Raw genomic sequence first — 18,760 nt, forward strand, 5'->3', positions numbered from 1 at the left:
CCATAATGCTCCCGTGGGAATAAAGAACATCCCCTTTGTTTCCACAGCTCTTACTCTTCCTGTGGTGCACTTCCCTAAATCTCTGTTAATTGAGTTATCAACATCATATTACACCCTTCCTTTACTAACATGGTTATAGCTGAATTTTCTTTAATATCTTCAGTATCAAAACTCAAAATTTCTGGCGAATATGCAACTCTTTTGGCATCTATGTCTGCGGCTTCATTACCGCAAGAGATAAAGTCTGTTCATTTAGTATGCGCTGAACATTTTACAACCACTATGGCTACTGGGAGTTGTAGTGCCTTAATGAGTCTCTCCAATAAGGACGCATGCTGCACTGCAGAGCTGTCTGCGCGGAGGTAACTCCTCCTCTTCCAGCATGCCAACCCTGCGTGTACGGTTGAAATCACATAGGCGGAGTCACTGTACACTGTTACTTTCTGCCCTTCATGTTTTTCAAGTGCGACAATAAGCGATATTAATTCTGCTGCTTGCGCTGAAAAGTGAGACGGTAGCCTTGCGATTGTTACTACCTTGAATTTCCCATTTTTTCTGTGCCTTGCTACTGCAGCGCCTGAATGCCTTTCTCCACTAGTGAAATCAATTTTTGAAGAACTTTCAATAAAAAGAATCTTCCCTCCCGCTAAAGCATTCTCCTTCACACGGGGTATATCATCATAAAATTCAACATAATTGGCACAGTCATGCACATGAACACCTTCTTCTACGGGTTCAGCTATGAATGTGGCTGGGTTCACTATTTTACTTCTTAAATTGTTTATCGTTTGGTTAGAAATCATTACCTCATTAGCTGAAGCTCTTTGGGATGTCAATGTGCTCTTGGGTTTCTATAGAATGGCAAATAGAGCATGCTCTATGTAAAGGGTCATAGAGGAGCCCATGACAATACTTGTGGACTTTTCAATTGCAAATGCAGCACCTGCCAAAGATTGTTTGCAAGGGAAGTGTCCTCTCATACTAGCGCCTAAAATCCTACTGTAATATGCCAAAGGTATATACCCTAATGTGGTTCTTTCTGTAAGAACTGCTGTCATTACTGACCCACTGGTGTGTGAAAATAAATGCAATTCTTCGCCATAATTGGGAATCCCTAAAACTGGGGCTGTACAAATTGCTTTTTGTAATTCTGCAAATCCTTCCTCTATTTCTTCGGTCCATAGTTTTGTTTTACCAACTTGTGCTTTCTTTAATGCTTGCAGAAGTGGCCTTGTGTACGTACTATAATCAAGCTTCCAGGTTTCAACGTAATTGCACAAACCCGGAAACTGTTCATCTGTCTTACTGTGTTCCGTTTTGATTTTTTCATGATTGACTCAGCTCTCTCAGTTGTGGCTTTCTTTCCTTCATGCAAAATGAACTGACCTATATATAACACCTCTTCTTGACAGTACTGTAACTTCTCCTTGTCCACCTTATATCCTTTACCTGCTAAAAGAGTCATTAATCGGATAGAGTCCTGTCTACACTCATCCTCTGTTTTACTGCAAATCAATAGGTCATCTACGTACTGGATCACAGCACTTTCGAGATCGATATTGACTAGATCCATCTGTAGGACTCTGTTAAAGATTGATGGGGGCTCACAGTACCCTTGAGGCAAAGGAGTATGTGTTAGTCTCTTTTGGCGAAACGTAAATGAAGTCAAGTCTTTGGAGTCCTTATGCAATGGGATCGATAAAAGCACATTTTTCAGATTGATTCCCGTGAAGTATCGAGCTTCTACTGGGGTACTACACAATATTGTTGCCGGATTAGGAACTAAAGGAAACTCAGCATCTACAATCTGGTTAAAAGGTCTCAATTCCTGGATAAATCTCCACGACCCTCCTTTAGATTTTTTAATCAGATACACTGCAGTATTACACGATGACTCTGATGGCACCCGAATTCCCTGATTCATCATTGCTGAAATAGTCTGAAATATACCTTCATCAGCTTCTCAAGACATGGTGTACTGTTTTGCTTGGAGTAAAATTGCTCCTTGCTTAAGCTTTATTTTAACCTCCCCTATCCCCTTCAATAAACCTATGTTGTAAGAGCCTGTAGTCCACAGGGGACTCAGTACTTTTTCAAGATCCTCCCAAAAAAATGCTGGTGCTCCGCATTATTGCCAGCCATTCTTTGTGAAACTTCCCTTTTCTCTATTCTTATCTAGTATAATGCTCATGAAGAACACTACTTTGTCATCGCTTCGGTCCTCCCCGAACACATCACCATCAGTTATGTCTGTCAATCTGTACCCCATCAAGCCACCCTGTGAGCTGTCATATTGTGGTTACAAGCTCATCCCTGTCCCTGTGAAAGGATTTCCTCCTACCACAGTGGCACCTCCTATTCTAGGTGTTAACATTTGTCCTGTATTCGCATACTGCTGTGTCTGCATAGGTGCTTGTTGTGACTGTCCCTGGGGTGGATTCATGTGTGCGTGTCCCTGCTGTAGCACTTGCTTTACTTGCGTTCTTGTGCCTGATAAGATGTGTGATTTGGGAAAAGCCCTCACTAGTCTGTGTGCTGTATGGTGGTGGATACACTGTCCCCCCTCTAGAAAACTGGCCATTTTGTACATTCCCTCGGAACTTGCATGCACGCTCAATATGTCCTGTCATTCCACAATTCCAACACACTGAGGGAACCCTTGTGTTAATCCCTCCTTGGTTATTTCCTCCCTGAGCACTCAGGTTCTTATTCTGTGTATATTGAAACCCACCTTGGATATTCTGAAATCTGCCTCCTCTTCCCCTATAACCCATACGTCTGCCTCGTGGCGTAAACCCGTACCCACCTTGGTCCATCGGGCGTGTAATATTTGCTTGTGATTTACCCATTGTTTCGTGCATTCCCAGTCTTTCTCCACCTGTCAATACTGCCCCTTCTATGGCATATTTTGACAACTTTTTCTGAATTACCTTGGTTTCCTCATTCTTTCTATTGTCGTCTTTCTTCTTATTTTTTTCTTTTAATAACCGACAATGTTGTACTATAACTAACTGTATCTCAGCCCATGGTTTCGCTTCCATCCATACTTGTTTTTTCATCTTCCTCTGTACTGGCTGTTAAGATGGATTCCTGAACTCGGACCTGGTGGGCAGAGGTTCAGAAGGCCAGCCTAGTTTCTTGGAACAGGGTAACCATCTGGACAAGCCAGACCAATCAAGGTAGCATTGGCGGCGGTCAAGACTAGGGGCCTCATTACGGGTTTGGAGGCAGCCTCCAAACCGGGCTCCATTACGGGGTTCCTGCAATGAGGAATAACCGGGTCATTCCAACACAGGAGGACCCGGTAATTCCTCATTGCAGGAACCATTCCCCATTCCCATTTGAGCCCCTATAGGGCTCAGTGGGCATGGGGATGGAGGTAACAACGGGCAAATTACAAGTGTCCCGTTGTTACCTCCCTCTTCCCCTCGCGGGACCCGGAACAGACGTCTGGTTTCACCAGACGTCTGATCCGGGTCCCGCACAGGGAACCTCGTAATTGGCCCTGACGGAATGAAGGGGGCCAGTCCCGTACCGGCCCCCTTCATTCCATCAGCACCAGGGTCGTAATGAGGCCCTAGGTCTCAGGAGGGGTGAGGGTGACTGAAAGACCTCAATGAGCACACAGAGTAAAGGACACTTACAAATCACTCCCAGTCAGGAGTAAATATATAAAAAATACATATACATGTATTAAAGGCCTTCTAAATCAAACACAAAGAAAATATCAGCAGTAAATACTAAACCAACATAACACTACTATCAACATATATACAGTTAATGATAGCCTAATGGAATAATGTACGGTAGGACATTTCTTGTAATCTTGCTTCTTCAGTCCAATGAATGTGTAAGCTACCGAAAACCCTAGACGTAAGAACACCCTTTCCCTGTGTGGGGTGCCTGGCCCTCGGAAGGAGGTGATGAGTCATATGCTATGGGATCTGACGTTCTGTCTTTAGGCTGTTCCAGATTCGACCATCTCGCTCCCTCCTTCTGCCCCAAGACTGGACTCTCTTTCCTCGTCTTTCCTCATCTGACATGTGTAGGCCCCCAACTAGTGTGACTATCAATCCGCTCACCCTTGTCTAGGTTTAGTCTGCTCAAAGACAATTTTCAAGGTTCATCACTGAACAGGTTTCTTTCTTCACTTCGTGATTGAGCTACTGGGGAACGATCATCGTTCCCTCGAGCTCCATACTCGCTATCTCAACTGTTGATAGACCTCATCAATCCTTTCTCCAACGCTTTCCGAATCAAATCTTTCTTCTTCTAGCACTACTCTAGATGCTGCTGGCATTGCTTCCTTTATCGGTAGAATCTCTTTCCTAAATGAATTAAACTTGGCACTCTTGGTGTTCTTTATTTGCACCTTTAAGGGATGATTCATCCTTTCCACACTTGCTCCTTTCCCGAATAGATAGCTGACCTTGGCTGTTACAGTCTTGACTCCAGGCCAGACAACCTCACCACGCAGCTCCACGATTTTGCTTATTCTTGCTTATTCTTGCTGCAACACAGTTTTCCCTTCCCTCTTCATGGGTCATGGCTTACTAAATTCATGATACCGATGTCCAGCTTCTAGACAATGGCGCCTTCGCCTGCATCTATTCACTACATTTAGCCAGCTTCTATGGTGATTTAGTCTACCTTGCGTTTCAGCATCTGTACAATTAATGAACAGTTGATTTTCTGCAGCACTTGGTGCCCGTGTAATCTCGTTTGTCATGTTTAAAAGTTCACTTGATTCTTCACTTCATCATTAATTTCTTCAGGATCTATACATCTTCTTCAGCCAGTATCTCGGGATGTCGATCATATTCTTTTGTGAGGTCACTAACTTCTTTGCTTTTCTCTTTCTCTTATTCCTTCAGGGAGTTCCTCCCTTGGGTTGTCATCACTTCGAGGATAGATTTGATAGGGTTGTCTTAATGAGCATCTTCTTTTGAACAGACGCTGCTGTATTGGCACAATGGCAGCTGTCAAACACGGCACGGTCTCAAGTCTCCAACATATTGGAGGAAGCGGGGCAGGGTTTCCTGCAGAGGCCGGCAGCTGCTCCTCTACATATTTGTTGGACTGGAACCCTCTTCCTGCTTACATGCACCACATCTCCTCAGAGCTTACCACCTACAGAACCCCCACAAACCAGGTCCTAGGGGGAAGTCTAGAGGGGCTCCCACTGTCAGGACCTTACCGGCGTACTGGCAAGGCCCCGCCTCTGCAGAGTCGGGTCCAGTGACTCCTTGCCTCCTACAGCACAGGAAGCTCCCACAATATGGGAAGTGCCCCGGAGCCTGGCGCCTGTGCCCAAGATGGCATGCCTGGGACAGGGTCAGGCCCGGGAATGCACGCTCACAAAGCTGATGTCCTCACACACCCGGAAGCGAAAGGAAGGCATACGGGTGCATGTATAAAGGACAGCTGAATCAACATCACTGCGTCTGATCAACTGACCAGGACTCTGTGTATCCAGTGACGCTGTCTAACCGAGAATCCAAGTAAGTGTATTCTATAGTTAGGGAAAGCCAGGCACACCTTACGAAAAAAAAGGTCTCATAGAGAGTACCTCCTTGTATTTCCTTCACAAGTTCTAGTTTCTTCTCTGTGTTGAGCATGGCTCTCCTATGCTAGGTCCACAATACCTCTTGTGAGTATCATACCTTGGGGCTGCAAGAAAGGTGGTCTGGGGGACTAATACATAAGTCCATCGCTTATGCATACAGTTGTATTGTTTTACATCCTGACAACCCTCTATCGCCCAAGTTGCATGAAACAACATCCTAGTGCTGCCACATAGTTGTGGACCAGACAGGACACCGGGGTTCTGACCACATGCCTCAGGAGTCTCCAAACTCTTGTCTCTGATTGGGTTTGGCAGGACACTGTGCCGTGGAAGTCTGCTCAGGAGACCCAGGCACTGGCAGTTTCTAATTTATTGTTGAGAGTATTTTTGCTCTCTGTTTGTGGATTTTTGGGAGTATTTACCTATTGTTAGATAGGGAAAGAGGCTTATACGGGGTGTATCGGAAGGGAGGATGCTACCTATCATTTCAAGCAAATATTGTGAAGCGTTTCTGTTCCTATTTTTCTGGAATGGCTTGGCCATGTGTGTATCCTTGCATGTTCCATTCACATATAGCCTACAGATGTGAAGACATCGTCCCGTGGTGTGTGACAGCAGAGTGATGAACCTGTGACCAGTCTAGATTCAGACATTAGTTCCAGAATAAACATTTGGAAAGGACACATCTCTTGGTGGCCACGTGCCTGCATTTGCTTTGGCCCCGGTCTGTGTGTATTTAATGCGTCATGTGAACAGGTCAGTCCCAAAGTGTGTGCGGATCCTCCCCTTGTTCCATGTATATAGACAGGGCGATCTCTTGCCCCCACTGCAGGCCTCACCCCTTCAAGACGGAGCAGCCTCCCAGAAAGCGCCCGTGGGTAGAGGTGAGACAGCTTTCTTAAGGCCCATCTTCTCGTCCATGGGGCAGTGTGAGCTGTGAGTAATGTGAGTGCAAGGAAGGCTGGTGGGTCTCTGAGTGCACCCTGTCCCAGCTATGCCCCTGCAAGGCTTGTGAGCTGTGAGTGCGAGGAAGGCTGGTAGCTCTCTGAGTGCACCCTGTCTCAGCTATACCCCTGCAAGGCTTGTGAGCTGTGAGTAATGTGAGCTGTGAGTAATGTGAGCTGTGAGTATTGTGAGCTGTGAGTAATGTGAATGCGAGGAAGGCTGGTGGCTCTCTGAGTGCATCCTGTCTCAGCTATGCCCCTGCAAGGCTTGTGAGCTGTGAGTAATGTGAGCTATGAGTGATGTGAGCTGTGAGTAATATGAGTGCAAGGCAAGCTGGTGGCTCTCTGAGTGCACCCTGTCTCAGCTATTCCCCTGCAAGGCTTGTGAGCTGTGAGTGCGAGGAAGGCTGGTGGCTCTCTGAGTGCACCCTGTCTCAGCTATGCCACTGCAAGGCTTGTGAGCTGTGAGTAATGTGAGTGCGACGAAGGCTGGTGGGTCTCTGAGTGCACCCTGACCCAGCTATGCCCCTGCAAGGCTTGTGAGCTGTGAGTAATATGAGTGCGAGGAAGGCTGGTGGCTCTCTGAGTGAACCCTGTCTCAGCTATGCCCCTGCATGGCTTGTGAGCTGTGAGTAATGTGAGCTGTGAGTAATGTGAGCTGTGAGTAATGTGAGTGCAAGGAAGGCTGGTGGCTCTCTGAGTGATCCCTGTCCCAGCTATGACCCTGCAAGGCTTGTGAGCTGTGAGTAATGTGAGTGTGAGGAAGGCTGGTGGCTCTCTGAGTGCACCCTGTCCCAGCTATGCCCCTGCAAGGCTTGTGAGCTGTGATTAATGTGAGTGCGAGGAAGGCTGGTGGCTCTGTGAGTGCACCCTGTCCCAGCTATGCCCCTGCAAGTCTTGTGAACTGTGAGTAATGTGAGCTGTGAGTAATGTGAGCTGTGAGTAATGTGAGTGCGAGGAAGGCTGGTGGGTCTCTGAGTGCACCCTGTCCCAGCTATGCCCCTGCAAGGCTCGTGAGCTGTGAGTAATGTAAGTGCGAGGAAGGCTGGTGGCTCTCTGAGTGCACCCTGTGCCAGCTATGCCCCTGCAAGGCTTGTGTGCTATGAGTAATGTGAGCTGTGAGTAATGTGAGCTGTGAGTAATGTGAGTGCGAGGAAGGCTGGTGGCTCTATGAGTAGACCCTGTGCCAGCTATGCCACTGCAAGGCTTGTGAGCTGTGAGTAATGTGAGCTGTGAGTAATGTGAGCTATGAGTAATGTGAGCTGTGAGTAATGTGAGTGTGAGGAAGGCTGGTGACTCTGTGAGTGCACCCTGTCCCAGCTATGCCCCTGCAAGGCTTGTGAGCTGTGAGTAATGTGAGCTGTGAGTAATGTGAGTGCGAGGAAGGCTGGTGGCTCATTGAGTGCACCCTGTCCCAGCTATGCCCCTGCAAGGCTTGTGAGCTGCGAGTAATGTGAGCTGTGAGTAATGTGAGCTGTGAGTAATGTGAGCTGTGAGTAATGTGAGTGCGAGGGAGGCTGGTGGCTCTCTGAGTGCACCCTGTCCCAGCTATGCCCCTGCAAGGCTTGTGAGCTGTGAGTAATGTGAGCTGTGAGTAATGTGAGCTGTGAGTAATGTGAGTGCGAGGAAGGCTGGTGGCTCTCTGAGTGCACCCTGTCCCAGCTATGCCCCTGAAAGGCTTGTGAGCAGTGAGTATTGTGAGCTGTGAGTAATGTGAGCTGTGAGTAATGTGAGTGTGAGGAAGGCTGGTGGCTCTGTGAGTGCACCCTGTCCCAGCTATGCCCCTGCAAGGCTTGTGAGCTGTGAGTAATGTGAGCTGTGAGTAATGTGAGCTGTGAGTAATGTGAGTGCGAGGAAGGCTGGTGGGTCTCTGAGTGCACCCTGTCCCAGCTATGCCCCTGCAAGGCTCGTGAGCTGTGAGTAATGTGAGTGCGAGGAAGGCTGGTGGCTCTATGAATGCACCCTGTGCCAGCTATGCCCCCGCACGGCTTGTGAGCTATGAGTAATGTGAGCTGTGAGTAATGTGAGCTGTGAGTAATGTGAGTGCGAGGAAGGCTGATGGCTCTCTGAGTGCACCCTGTCCCAGCTATGCCCCTGAAAGGCTTGTGAGCAGTGAGTAATGTGAGCTGTGAGTAATGTGAGCTGTGAGTAATGTGAGTGCGAGGAAGGCTGGTGGCTCTGTGAGTGCACCCTGTCCCAGCTATGCCCCTGCAAGGCTTGTGAGCTGTGAGTAATGTGAGCTGTGAGTAATGTGAGCTGTGAGTAATGTGAGTGCGAGGAAGGCTGGTGGGTCTCTGAGTGCACCGTGTCCCAGCTATGCCCCTGCAAGGCTCGTGAGCTGTGAGTAATGTAAGTGCGAGGAAGGCTGGTGGCTCTCTGAGTGCACCCTGTGCCAGCTATGCCCCTGCAAGGATTGTGAGCTATGAGTAATGTGAGCTGTGAGTAATGTGAGCTGTGAGTAATTTGAGTGCGAGGAAGGCTGGTGGCTCTATGAGTGCACCCTGTGCAAGCTATGCCCCTGCAAGGCTTGTGAGCTGTGAGTAATGTGAGCTGTGAGTAATGTGAGCTATGAGTAATGTGAGCTATGAGTAATGTGAGTGTGAGGAAGGCTGGTGACTCTGTGAGTGCACCCTGTCCCAGCTATGCCCCTGCAAGGCTTGTGAGCTGTGAGTAATGTGAGCTGTGAGTAATGTGAGTGCGAGGAAGGCTGGTGGCTCATTGAGTGCACCCTGTCCCAGCTATGCCCCTGCAAGGCTTGTGAGCTGCGAGTAATGTGAGCTGTGAGTAATGTGAGCTGTGAGTAATATGAGTGCGAGGAAGGCTGGTGGCTCTGTGAATGCACCCTGTCTCAGCTATGCCCCTGCAAGGCTTGTGAGCTATGAGTAATGTGAGCTATGAGTAATGTGAGCTGTGAGTAATGTGAGTGCGAGGGAGGCTGGTGGCTCTCTGAGTGCACCCTGTCCCAGCTATGCCCCTGCAAGGCTTGTGAGATGTGAGTAATGTGAGCTGTGAGTAATGTGAGCTGTGAGTAATGTGAGTGCGAGGAAGGCTGGTGGCACTCTGAGAGCACCATGTCCCAGCTATGCCCCTGCAAGGCTTGTGAGCAGTGAGTAATGTGAGCTGTGAGTAATGTGAGCTGTGAGTAATGTGAGTGTGAGGAAGGCTGGTGGCTCTGTGAGTGCACCCTGTCCCAGCTATGCCCCTGCAAAGCTTGTGAGCTGTGAGTAATGTGAGCTGGGAGTAATGTGAGCTGTGAGTAATGTGAGTGCGAGGAAGGCTGGTGGGTCTCTGAGTGCACCCTGTCCCAGCTATGCCCCTGCAAGGCTCGTGAGCTGTGAGTAATGTGAGTGCGAGGAAGGCTGGTGGCTCTATGAGTGCTCCCTGTGCCAGCTATGCCCCTGCAAGGCTTGTGAGCTGTGAGTAATGTGAGCTGTGAGTAATGTGAGCTGTGTGTAATGTGAGCTGTGAGCAATGTGAGTGTGAGGAAGGCTGGTGACTCTGTGAGTGCACCCTGTCCCAGCTATGCCCCTGCAAGGCTTGTGAGCTGTGAGTAATGTGAGCTGTGAGTAATGTGAGCTGTGAGTAATGTGAGCTGTGAGTAATGTGAGTGCGAGGAAGGCTGGTGGCTCATTGAGTGCACCCTGTCCCAGCTATGCCCCTGCAAGGCTTGTGAGCTGTGAGTAATGTGAGCTGTGAGTAATGTGAGCTGTGAGTAATGTGAGCTCTGAGTAATGTGAACTGTCAGTAATGTGAGTGCGAGGAAGGCTGGTGGCTCTGTGAAGGCACCCTGTCTCAGCTATGCCCCTGCAAGGCTTGTGAGCTGTGAGTAATGAGAGCTGTGAGTAATATGAGCTGTGAGTAATGTGAGTGCGAGGGAGGCTGGTGGCTCTCTGAGTGCACCCTGTCCCAGCTATGCCTCTGCAAGGCTTGTGAGCTGTGAGTAATGTGAGCTGTGAGTAATGTGAGCTGTGAGCAATGTGAGTGCGAGGGAGGCTGGTGGCTCTTTGAGTGCACCCTGTTCCAGCTATGCCCCTGCAAGGCTTGTGAGCTGTGAGTAATGTGAGCTGTGAGTAATGTGAGCTGTGAGTAATATGAGTGCGAGGGAGGCTGGTGGCTCTCTGAGAGCACCCTGTCCAAGCTATGCCCCTGCAATGCCTGTGAGCTGTGAGTAATGTGAGCTGTGAGTAATGTGAGCTGTGCGTAATGTGAGTGCGAGGGAGGCTGGTGGCTCTCTGAGTGCACCCTGTCCCAGCTATGCCCCTGCAAGGCTTGTGAGCTGTGAGTAATGTGAGTGCGAGGAAGGCTGGTGGCTCTGTGAGTGCACCCTGTCCCAGCTATGCCCCTGCAAGGCCTGTGAGCTGTGAGTAATGTGAGCTCTGAGTAATGTGAGCTCTGAGTAATGTGAGCTGTCAGTAATGTGAGTGCGAGGAAGGCTGGTGGCTCTGTGAAGGCACCCTGTCCCAGCTATGCCCCTGCAAGGCTTGTGAGCTGTGAGTAATGTGAGCTGTGAGTAATGTGAGCTGTGAGTAATGTGAGTGCGAGGAAGGCTGGTGGCTCTCTGAGTGCACCCTGTCCCAGCTATGCCCCTGCAAGGCTTGTGAGCTGTGAGTAATGTGAGCTGTGCGTAATGTGAGATGTGAGTAATGTGAGTGTGAGGAAGGCTGGTGGCTGTCTGAGTGCACCCTGTCCCAGCTATGTCCCTGCAATGCCTGTGAGCTGTGAGTAATGTGAGCTGTGAGTAATGTGAGCTGTGCGTAATGTGAGTGCGAGGGAGGCTGGTGGCTCTCTGAGTACACCCTGTCCCAGGTATGCCCCTGCAAGGCTTGTGAGCTGTGAGTAATGTGAGTGCGAGGAAGGCTGGTGGCTCTGTGAGTGCACCCTGTCCCAGCTATGCCCCTGCATGGCCTGTGAGCTGTGAGTAATGTGAGCTGTGAGTAATGTGAGCTGTGAGCAATGTGAGCTGTGAGTAATGTGAGTGCGAGGAAGGCTGGTGGCTCTGTGAGTGCACCCTGTAGCAGCTATGCCCCTGCATGGCCTGTGAGCTGTGAGTAATGTGAGCTGTGAGTAATGTGAGCTGTGAGTAATGTGTGCTGTGAGTAATGTGAGTGCGAGGAAGGCTGGTGGCTCTGTGAGTGCACACTGTAGCAGCTATGCCCCTGCATGGCCTGTGAGCTGTGAGTAATGTGAGCTGTGAGTAATGTGAGTGTGAGGAAGGCTGGTGGGTCTCTGAGTGCACCCTGTCCCATCTATGCCCCTGCAAGGCTTGTGAGCTGTGAGTAATGTGAGTGCGAGGAAGGCTGGTGGGTCTCTGAGTGCACCCTGTCTCAGCTATGACCCTGCAAGGGTTGTGAGCTGTCAGTAATGTGAGCTGTGAGTAATGTGGGCTGTGAGTAATGTGAGTGCGAGGAAAGCTGGTGGCTCTCTGAGTGCACCCTGTCTCAGCTATGCCCCTGCAAGGCTTGTGAGCAGTGAGGGCGAGGAAGCCTGGTGGCTCTCTGAGTGCACCCTGTCTCAGCTATGCCCCTGCAAGGCTTGTGAGCTGTGAGTAATGTGAGCTGTGAGTAATGTGAGTGCGAGGAAAGCTGGTGGCTCTCTGAGTGCACCCTGTCTCAGCTATGCCCCTGCAAGGCTTGTGAGCTGTGAGTGAGAGGAAGGCTGGTGGCTCTATGAGTGCACCCTATGCCAGCTATGCCCCTGCAAGGCTTGTGAGCTGTGAGTAATGTGAGCTGTGAGTAATGTGAGCTGTGAGTACTGTGAGTGTGAGTAGGGGTAGTTAATCTGTGAGTGCACCCGGTCCCAGCCATGCCCCTGCAAGGCTTGTGAGCTGTGAGTAATGTGAGCTGTGAGTAATGTGAGTGCGAGGAAGGCTGGTGGCTCATTGAGTGCACCCTGTCCCACCTATGCCCCTGCAAGGCTTGTGAGCTGCGAGTAATGTGAGCTGTGAGTAATGTGAGCTGTGAGTAATGTGAGCTGTGAGTAATGTGAGTGCGAGGAAGGCTGGTGGCTCTGTGAATGCACCCTGTCTCAGCTATGCCCCTGCAAGGCATGTGAGCTGTGAGTAATGTGAGCTGTGAGTAATGTGAGTGAGAGGAAGGCTGGTGGCTCTCTGAGTGCACCCTGTCCCAGCTATGCCCCTGCAATGCCTGTTAGCTGTGAGTAATGTGAGCTGTGAGTAATGTGAGCTGTGAGTAATGTGAGCTGTGAGTAATGTGAGCTGTGAGTAATGTGAGTGCGAGGAAGGCTGGTGGCTCTGTGAATGCACCCTGTCTCAGCTATGCCCCTGCAAGGCATGTGAGCTGTGAGTAATGTGAGCTGTGAGTAATGTGAGTGCGAGGAAGGCTGGTGGCTCTGTGAGTGCACCCTGTCCCAGCTATGCCCCTGCAAGGCTTGTGAGCTGTGAGTAATGTGAGCTGTGAGTAATGTGAGTGCGAGGAAGGCTGGTGGCTCATTGAGTGCACCCTGTCCCACCTATGCCCCTGCAAGGCTTCTGAGCTGCGAGTAATGTGAGCTGTGAGTAATGTGAGCTGTGAGTAATGTGAGCTGTGAGTAATGTGAGTGCGAGGAAGGCTGGTGGCTCTGTGAATGCACCCTGTCTCAGCTATGCCCCTGCAAGGCTTGTGAGCTGTGAGTAATGTGAGCTGTGAGTAATGTGAGTGAGAGGAAGGCTGGTGGCTCTCTGAGTGCACCCTGTCCCAGCTATGCCCCTGCAATGCCTGTGAGCTGTGAGTAATGTGAGCTGTGAGTAATGTGAGCTGTGCGTAATGTGAGTGCGAGGGAGGCTGGTGGCTCTCTGAGTGCACCCTGTCCCAGCTATGCCCCTGCAAGGCTTGTGAGCTGTGAGTAATGTGAGTGCGAGGAAGGCTGGTGGCTCTGTGAGTGCACCCTGTCCCAGCTATGCCCCTGCAATGCCTGTGAGCTGTGAGTAATGTGAGCTGTGAGTAATGTGAGCTGTGAGTAATGTGAGCTGTGAGTAATGTGAGTGCGAGGAAAGCTGGTGGCTCTCTGAGTGCACCCTGTCTCAGCTATGCCCCTGCAAGGCTTGTGAGCTGTGAGTGAGAGGAAGGCTGGTGGCTCTATGAGTGCACCCTGTGCCAGCTATGCCCCTGCAAGGCTTGTGAGCTGTGAGTAATGTGAGCTGTGAGTAATGTGAGTGTGAGGAAGGCTGGTGACTCTGTGAGTGCACCCTGTCCCAGCTATGCCCCTGCAAGGCTTGTTAGCTGTGAGTAATGTGAGCTGTGAGTAATGTGAGTGCGAGGAAGGCTGGTGGCTCATTGAGTGTACCCTGTCCCACCTATGCCCCTGCAAGGCTTGTGAGCTGCGAGTAATGTGAGCTGTGAGTAATGTGAGCTGTGAGTAATGTGAGCTGTGAGTAATGTGTGTGCAAGGACGGCTGGTGGCTCTGTGAATGCACCCTGTCTCAGCTATGCCCCTGCAAGGCTTGTGAGCTGTGAGTAATGTGAGCTGTGAGTAATGTGAGTGAGAGGGAGGCTGGTGGCTCTCTGAGTGCACCCTGTCCCAGCTATGCCCCTGCAAGGCTTGTGAGCTGTGAGTAATGTGAGTGCGAGGAAGGCTGGTGGCTCTCTGAGTGCACCCTGTCCCAGCTATGCCCCTGCAAGGCTTGTGAGCAGTGAGTAATGTGAGCTGTGAGTAATGTGAGCTGTGAGTAATGTGAGCTGTGAGTAATGTGAGTGCGAGGAAGGCTGGTGGCTCATTGAGTGCACCCTGTTCCAGCTATGCCCCTGCAAGGCTTGTGAGCTGCGAGTAATGTGAGTTGTGAGTAATGTGAGCTGTGAGTAATGTGAGTGCGAGGGAGGCTGGTGGCTCTCTGAGTGCACCCTGTCCCAGCTATGCCCCCGCAAGGCTTGTGAGCTGTGAGTAATGTGAGCTGTGAGTAATGTGAGCTGTGAGTAATGTGAGTGCGAGGAAGGCTGGTGGCTCTCTGAGTGCACCCTGTCCCAGCTATGCCCCTGCAAGGCTTGTGAGCTGTGAGTAATGTGAGCTGTGAGTAATGTTAGTGCGAGGAAGGCTGGTGGGTCTCTGAGTGCACCCTGTCCCAGCTATGCCCCTACAAGGCTCGTGAGCTGTGAGTAATGTGAGTGCAAGGAAGGCTGGTGGCTCTCTGAGTGCACCCTGTGCCAGCTATGCCCCTGCAAGGCTTGTGAGCTATGAGTAATGTGAGCTGTGAGTAATGTGAGCTGTGAGTAATGTGAGTGCGAGGAAGGCTGGTGGCTCTATGAGTGCACCCTGTGCCAGCTATGCCCCTGCAAGGCTTGTGAGCTGTGAGTAATGTGAGCTGTGAGTAATGTGAGTGTGAGGAAGGCTGGTGACTCTGTGAGTGCACCCTGTCCCAGCTATGCCCCTGCAGGGCTTGTGAGCTGTGAGTAATGTGAGCTGTGAGTAATGTGAGCTGTGAGTAATGTGAGTGCGAGGAAGGCTGGTGGTTCATTGAGTGCACCCTGTCCCAGCTATGCCCCTGCAAGGCTTGTGAGCTGCGAGTAATGTGAGCTGTGAGTAATGTGAGCTGTGAGTAATGTGAGCTGTGAGTAATGTGAGTGCGAGGAAGGCTGGTGGCTCTGTGAATGCACCCTGTCTCAGCTATGCCCCTGAAGGCTTGTGAGCTGTGAGTAATGTGAGCTGTGAGTAATGTGAGCTGTGAGTAATGTGAGTGCGAGGGAGGCTGGTGGCTCTCTGTGTGCACCCTGTCCCAGCTATGCCCTTGCAAGGCTTGTGAGCTGTGACTAATGTGAGCTGTGAGTAATGTGAGCTGTGAGTAATGCGAGTGAGAGGGAGGCTGGTGGCTCTCTGAGTGCACCCTGTCCCAGCTATGCCCCTGCAAGGCTTGTGAGCAGTGAGTAATGTGAGCTGTGAGTAATGTGAGCTGTGAGTAATGTGAGCTGTGAGTAATGTGAGTGCAAGGAAGGCTGGTGGTTAATTGAGTGCACCCTGTTCCAGCTATGCCCCTGCAAGGCTTGTGAGCTGCGAGTAATGTGAGCTGTGAGTAATGTGAGCTGTGAGTAATGTGAGTGCGAGGAAGGCTGGTGGCTCTGTGAATGCACCCTGTCTCGGCTATGCCCCTGCAAGGCTTGTGAGCTGTGAGTAATGTGAGCTGTGAGTAATGTGAGTGCGAGGGAGGCTGGTGGCTCTCTGAGTGCACCCTGTCCCAGTATGCCCCTGCAAGGCTTGTGAGCTGTGAGTAATGTGAGCTGTGAGTAATGTGAGCTGTGAGTAATGTGAGTGCGAGGAAGGCTGGTGGCTCTCTGAGTGCACCCTGTCCCAGCTATGCCCCTGCAAGGCTTGTGAGCTGTGAGTAATGTGAGCTGTGAGTAATGTTAGTGCGAGGAAGGCTGGTGGGTCTCTGAGTGCACCCTGTCCCAGCTATGCCCCTGCAAGGCTCGTGAGCTGTGAGTAATGTGAGTGCGAGGAAGGCTGGTGGCTCTCTGAGTGCACCCTGTGCCAGCTATGCCCCTGCAAGGCTTGTGAGCTATGAGTAATGTGAGCTGTGAGTAATGTGAGCTGTGAGTAATGTGAGTGCGAGGAAGGCTGGTGGCTCTATGAGTGCACCCTGTGCCAGCCATGCCCCTGCAAGGCTTGTGAGCTGTGAGTAATGTGAGCTGTGAGTAATGTGAGCTGTGAGTAATGTGAGTGTGAGGAAGGCTGGTGAATCTGTGAGTGCACCCTGTCCCAGCTATGACCCTGCAAGGCTTGTGAGCTGTGAGTAATGTGAGCTGTGAGAAATGTGAGCTGTGAGTAATGTGAGTGCGAGGAAGGCTGGTGGCTCATTGAGTGCACCCTGTCCCAGCTATGCCCCTGCAAGGCTTGTGAGCTGCGAGTAATGTGAGCTGTGAGTAATGTGAGCTGTGAGTAATGTGAGTGCGAAGAAGGCTGGTGGCTCTGTGAATGCACCCTGTCTCAGCTATGCCCCTAAAGGCTTGTGAGCTGTGAGTAATGTGAGCTGTTAGTGATGTGAGCTGTGAGTAATGTGAGTGCGAGGGAGGCTGGTGGCTCTCTGAGTGAACCCTGTCCCAGCTATGCCCCTGCAAGGCTTGTGAGCTGTGACTAATGTGAGCTGTGAGTAATGTGAGCTGTGAGTAATGTGAGTAAGAGGGAGGCTGGTGGTTCTCTGAGTGCACCCTGTCCCTGCTATGCCCCAGCAAGGCTTGTGAGCTGTGAGTAATGTGAGCTGTGAGTATTGTGAGCTGTGAGTAATATGAGTGCGAGGGAGGCTGGTGGCTCTCTGAGTGCACCCTGTCCAAGCTATGCCCCTGCAAGGCTTGTGAGCTGTGAGTAATGTGAGCTGTGAGTAATGTGAGCTGTGAGTAATGTGAGTTCGAGGAAGGCTGGTGGGTCTCTGAGTGCACCCTGTCCCAGCTATGCCCCTGCATGGCCTGTGAGCAGTGAGTAATGTGAGCTGTGAGTAATGTGAGCTGTGAGTAATGTGAGTGCGAGGGAGGCTGGAAGCTCTCTGAGTGCACCCTGTCCCAGCTATGCCCCTGCAAGGCTTGTGAGCTGTGAGTAATGTGAGCTGTGAGTAATGTGAGCTGTGAGTAATGTGAGTGCGAGGAAGGCTGGTGGCTCTCTGAGTGCACCCTGTCCCAGCTATGCCCCTGCAAGGCTTGTGAGCTGTGAGTAATGTGAGCTGTGAGTAATGTGAGATGTGAGTAATGTCAGTGTGAGGAAGGCTGGTGTCTCTTTGAGTGCATCCTGTCCCAGCTATGCCCCTGCAATGCCTGTGAGCTGTGAGTAATGTAAGCTGTGAGTAATGTGAGCTGTGAGTAATGTGAGTGTGAGGAGGCTGGTGGCTCTCTGAGTGCACCCTGTCCCAGCTATGCACCTGCAAGGCTTGTGAGCTGTGAGTAATGTGAGTGGGAGGAAGGCTGGTGGCTCTGTGAGTGCACCCTGTCCCAGCTATGCCCCTGCATGGCCTGTGAGCTGTGAGTAATGTGAGCTGTGACTAATGTGAGCTGTGAGCAATGTGAGCTGTGAGTAATGTGAGTGCGAGGAAGGCTGGTGGCTCTGTGAGTGCACCCTGTAGCAGCTATGCCCCTGCATGGCCTGTGAGCTGTGAGTAATGTGAGCTGTGAGTAATGTGAGCTGTGAGAAATGTGAGCTGTGAGTAATGTGAGTGCGAGGAAGGCTGGTGGCTCTGTGAGTGCACCCTGTAGCAGCTATGCCCCTGCATGGCCTGTGAGCTGTGAGTAATGTGAGCTGTGAGTAATGTGAGCTGCGAGTAATTTGAGTGCGAGGAAGGCTGGTGGCTCTGTGAGTGCACCCTGTAGCAGCTATGCCCCTGCATGGCCTGTGAGCTGTGAGTAATGTGAGCTGTGAGTAATGTGAGCTGTGAGTAATGTGAGTGCGAGGAAGGCTGGTGGCTCTGTGAGTGCACACTGTAGCAGCTATGCCCCTGCATGGCCTGTGAGCTGTGAGTAATGTGAGCTGTGAGTAATATGAGTGTGAGGAAGGCTGATGGGTCTCTGAGTGCACCCTGTCCCAGCTATGCCCCTGCAAGGCTTGTGAGGTGTGAGTAATGCGAGTGTGAGGAAGGCTGGTGGGTCTCTGAGTGCACCCTGTGTCAGCTATGCCCCTGCAAGGCTTGTGAGTTGTGAGTAATGTGAGCTGTGAGTAATGTGAGCTGTGAGTAATGTGAGTGTGAGGAAGGCTGGTGACTCTGTGAGTGCACCCTGTCCCAGCTATGCCCCTGCAAGGCTTGTGAGCTGTGACTAATGTGAGCTGTGAGTAATGTGAGCTGTGAGTAATGTGAGTGCGAGGAAGGCTGGTGGCTCATTGAGTGCACCCTGTCCCAGCTATGCATCTGCAAGGCTTGTGAGCTGTGAGTAATGTGAGCTGTGAGTAATGTGAGTGCGAGGGAGGCTGGTGGCTCTGTGAATGCACCCTGTCTCAGCTATGCCCCTGCAAGGCTTGTGAGCTGTGAGTAATGTGAGCTGTGAGTAATGTGAGCTGTGAGTAATGTGAGTGCTAGGGAGGCTGGTGGCTCTCTGAGTGCACCCTGTCCCAGCTATGCCCCTGCAAGGCTTGTGAGCTGTGAGTAATGTGAGCTGTGAGTAATGTGAGCTGTGAGTAATGTGATTGCGAGGGAGGCTGGTGGCTCTCTGAGTGCACCCTGTCCCAGATATGCCCCTGCAAGGATTGTGAGCTGTGAGTAATGTGAGCTGTGAGTAATATGAGTGCGAGGGAGGCTGCTGGCTCTCTGAGTGCACCCTGTCCAAGCTATGCCCCTGCAAGGCTTGTGAGC

At 51.0% G+C, this 18,760-nt stretch overlaps 1 protein-coding gene across 1 annotated transcript in view; it reads left to right on the forward strand.

Annotated features, from left to right (window-relative positions):
- The first annotated feature begins 6,380 nt into the window (after positions 1 to 6,380).
- The window catches only part of LOC138580067 (vitelline membrane outer layer protein 1 homolog), a 183,455-nt gene continuing 171,075 nt past the window's right edge, over positions 6,381 to 18,760 (forward strand). The window contains exon 1 of the mRNA XM_069650314.1: positions 6,381 to 6,450. The gene's annotated coding sequence lies outside the window, so the exon portion shown is untranslated. The remainder of the gene's footprint in view (positions 6,451 to 18,760) is intronic.

The sequence above is a fragment of the Ambystoma mexicanum genome, chromosome 3p (genome assembly GCF_040938575.1).
Source record: "Ambystoma mexicanum isolate Mex_15411 chromosome 3p, UKY_AmexF1_1, whole genome shotgun sequence".
Classification (NCBI taxonomy): domain Eukaryota; kingdom Metazoa; phylum Chordata; class Amphibia; order Caudata; family Ambystomatidae; genus Ambystoma; species Ambystoma mexicanum.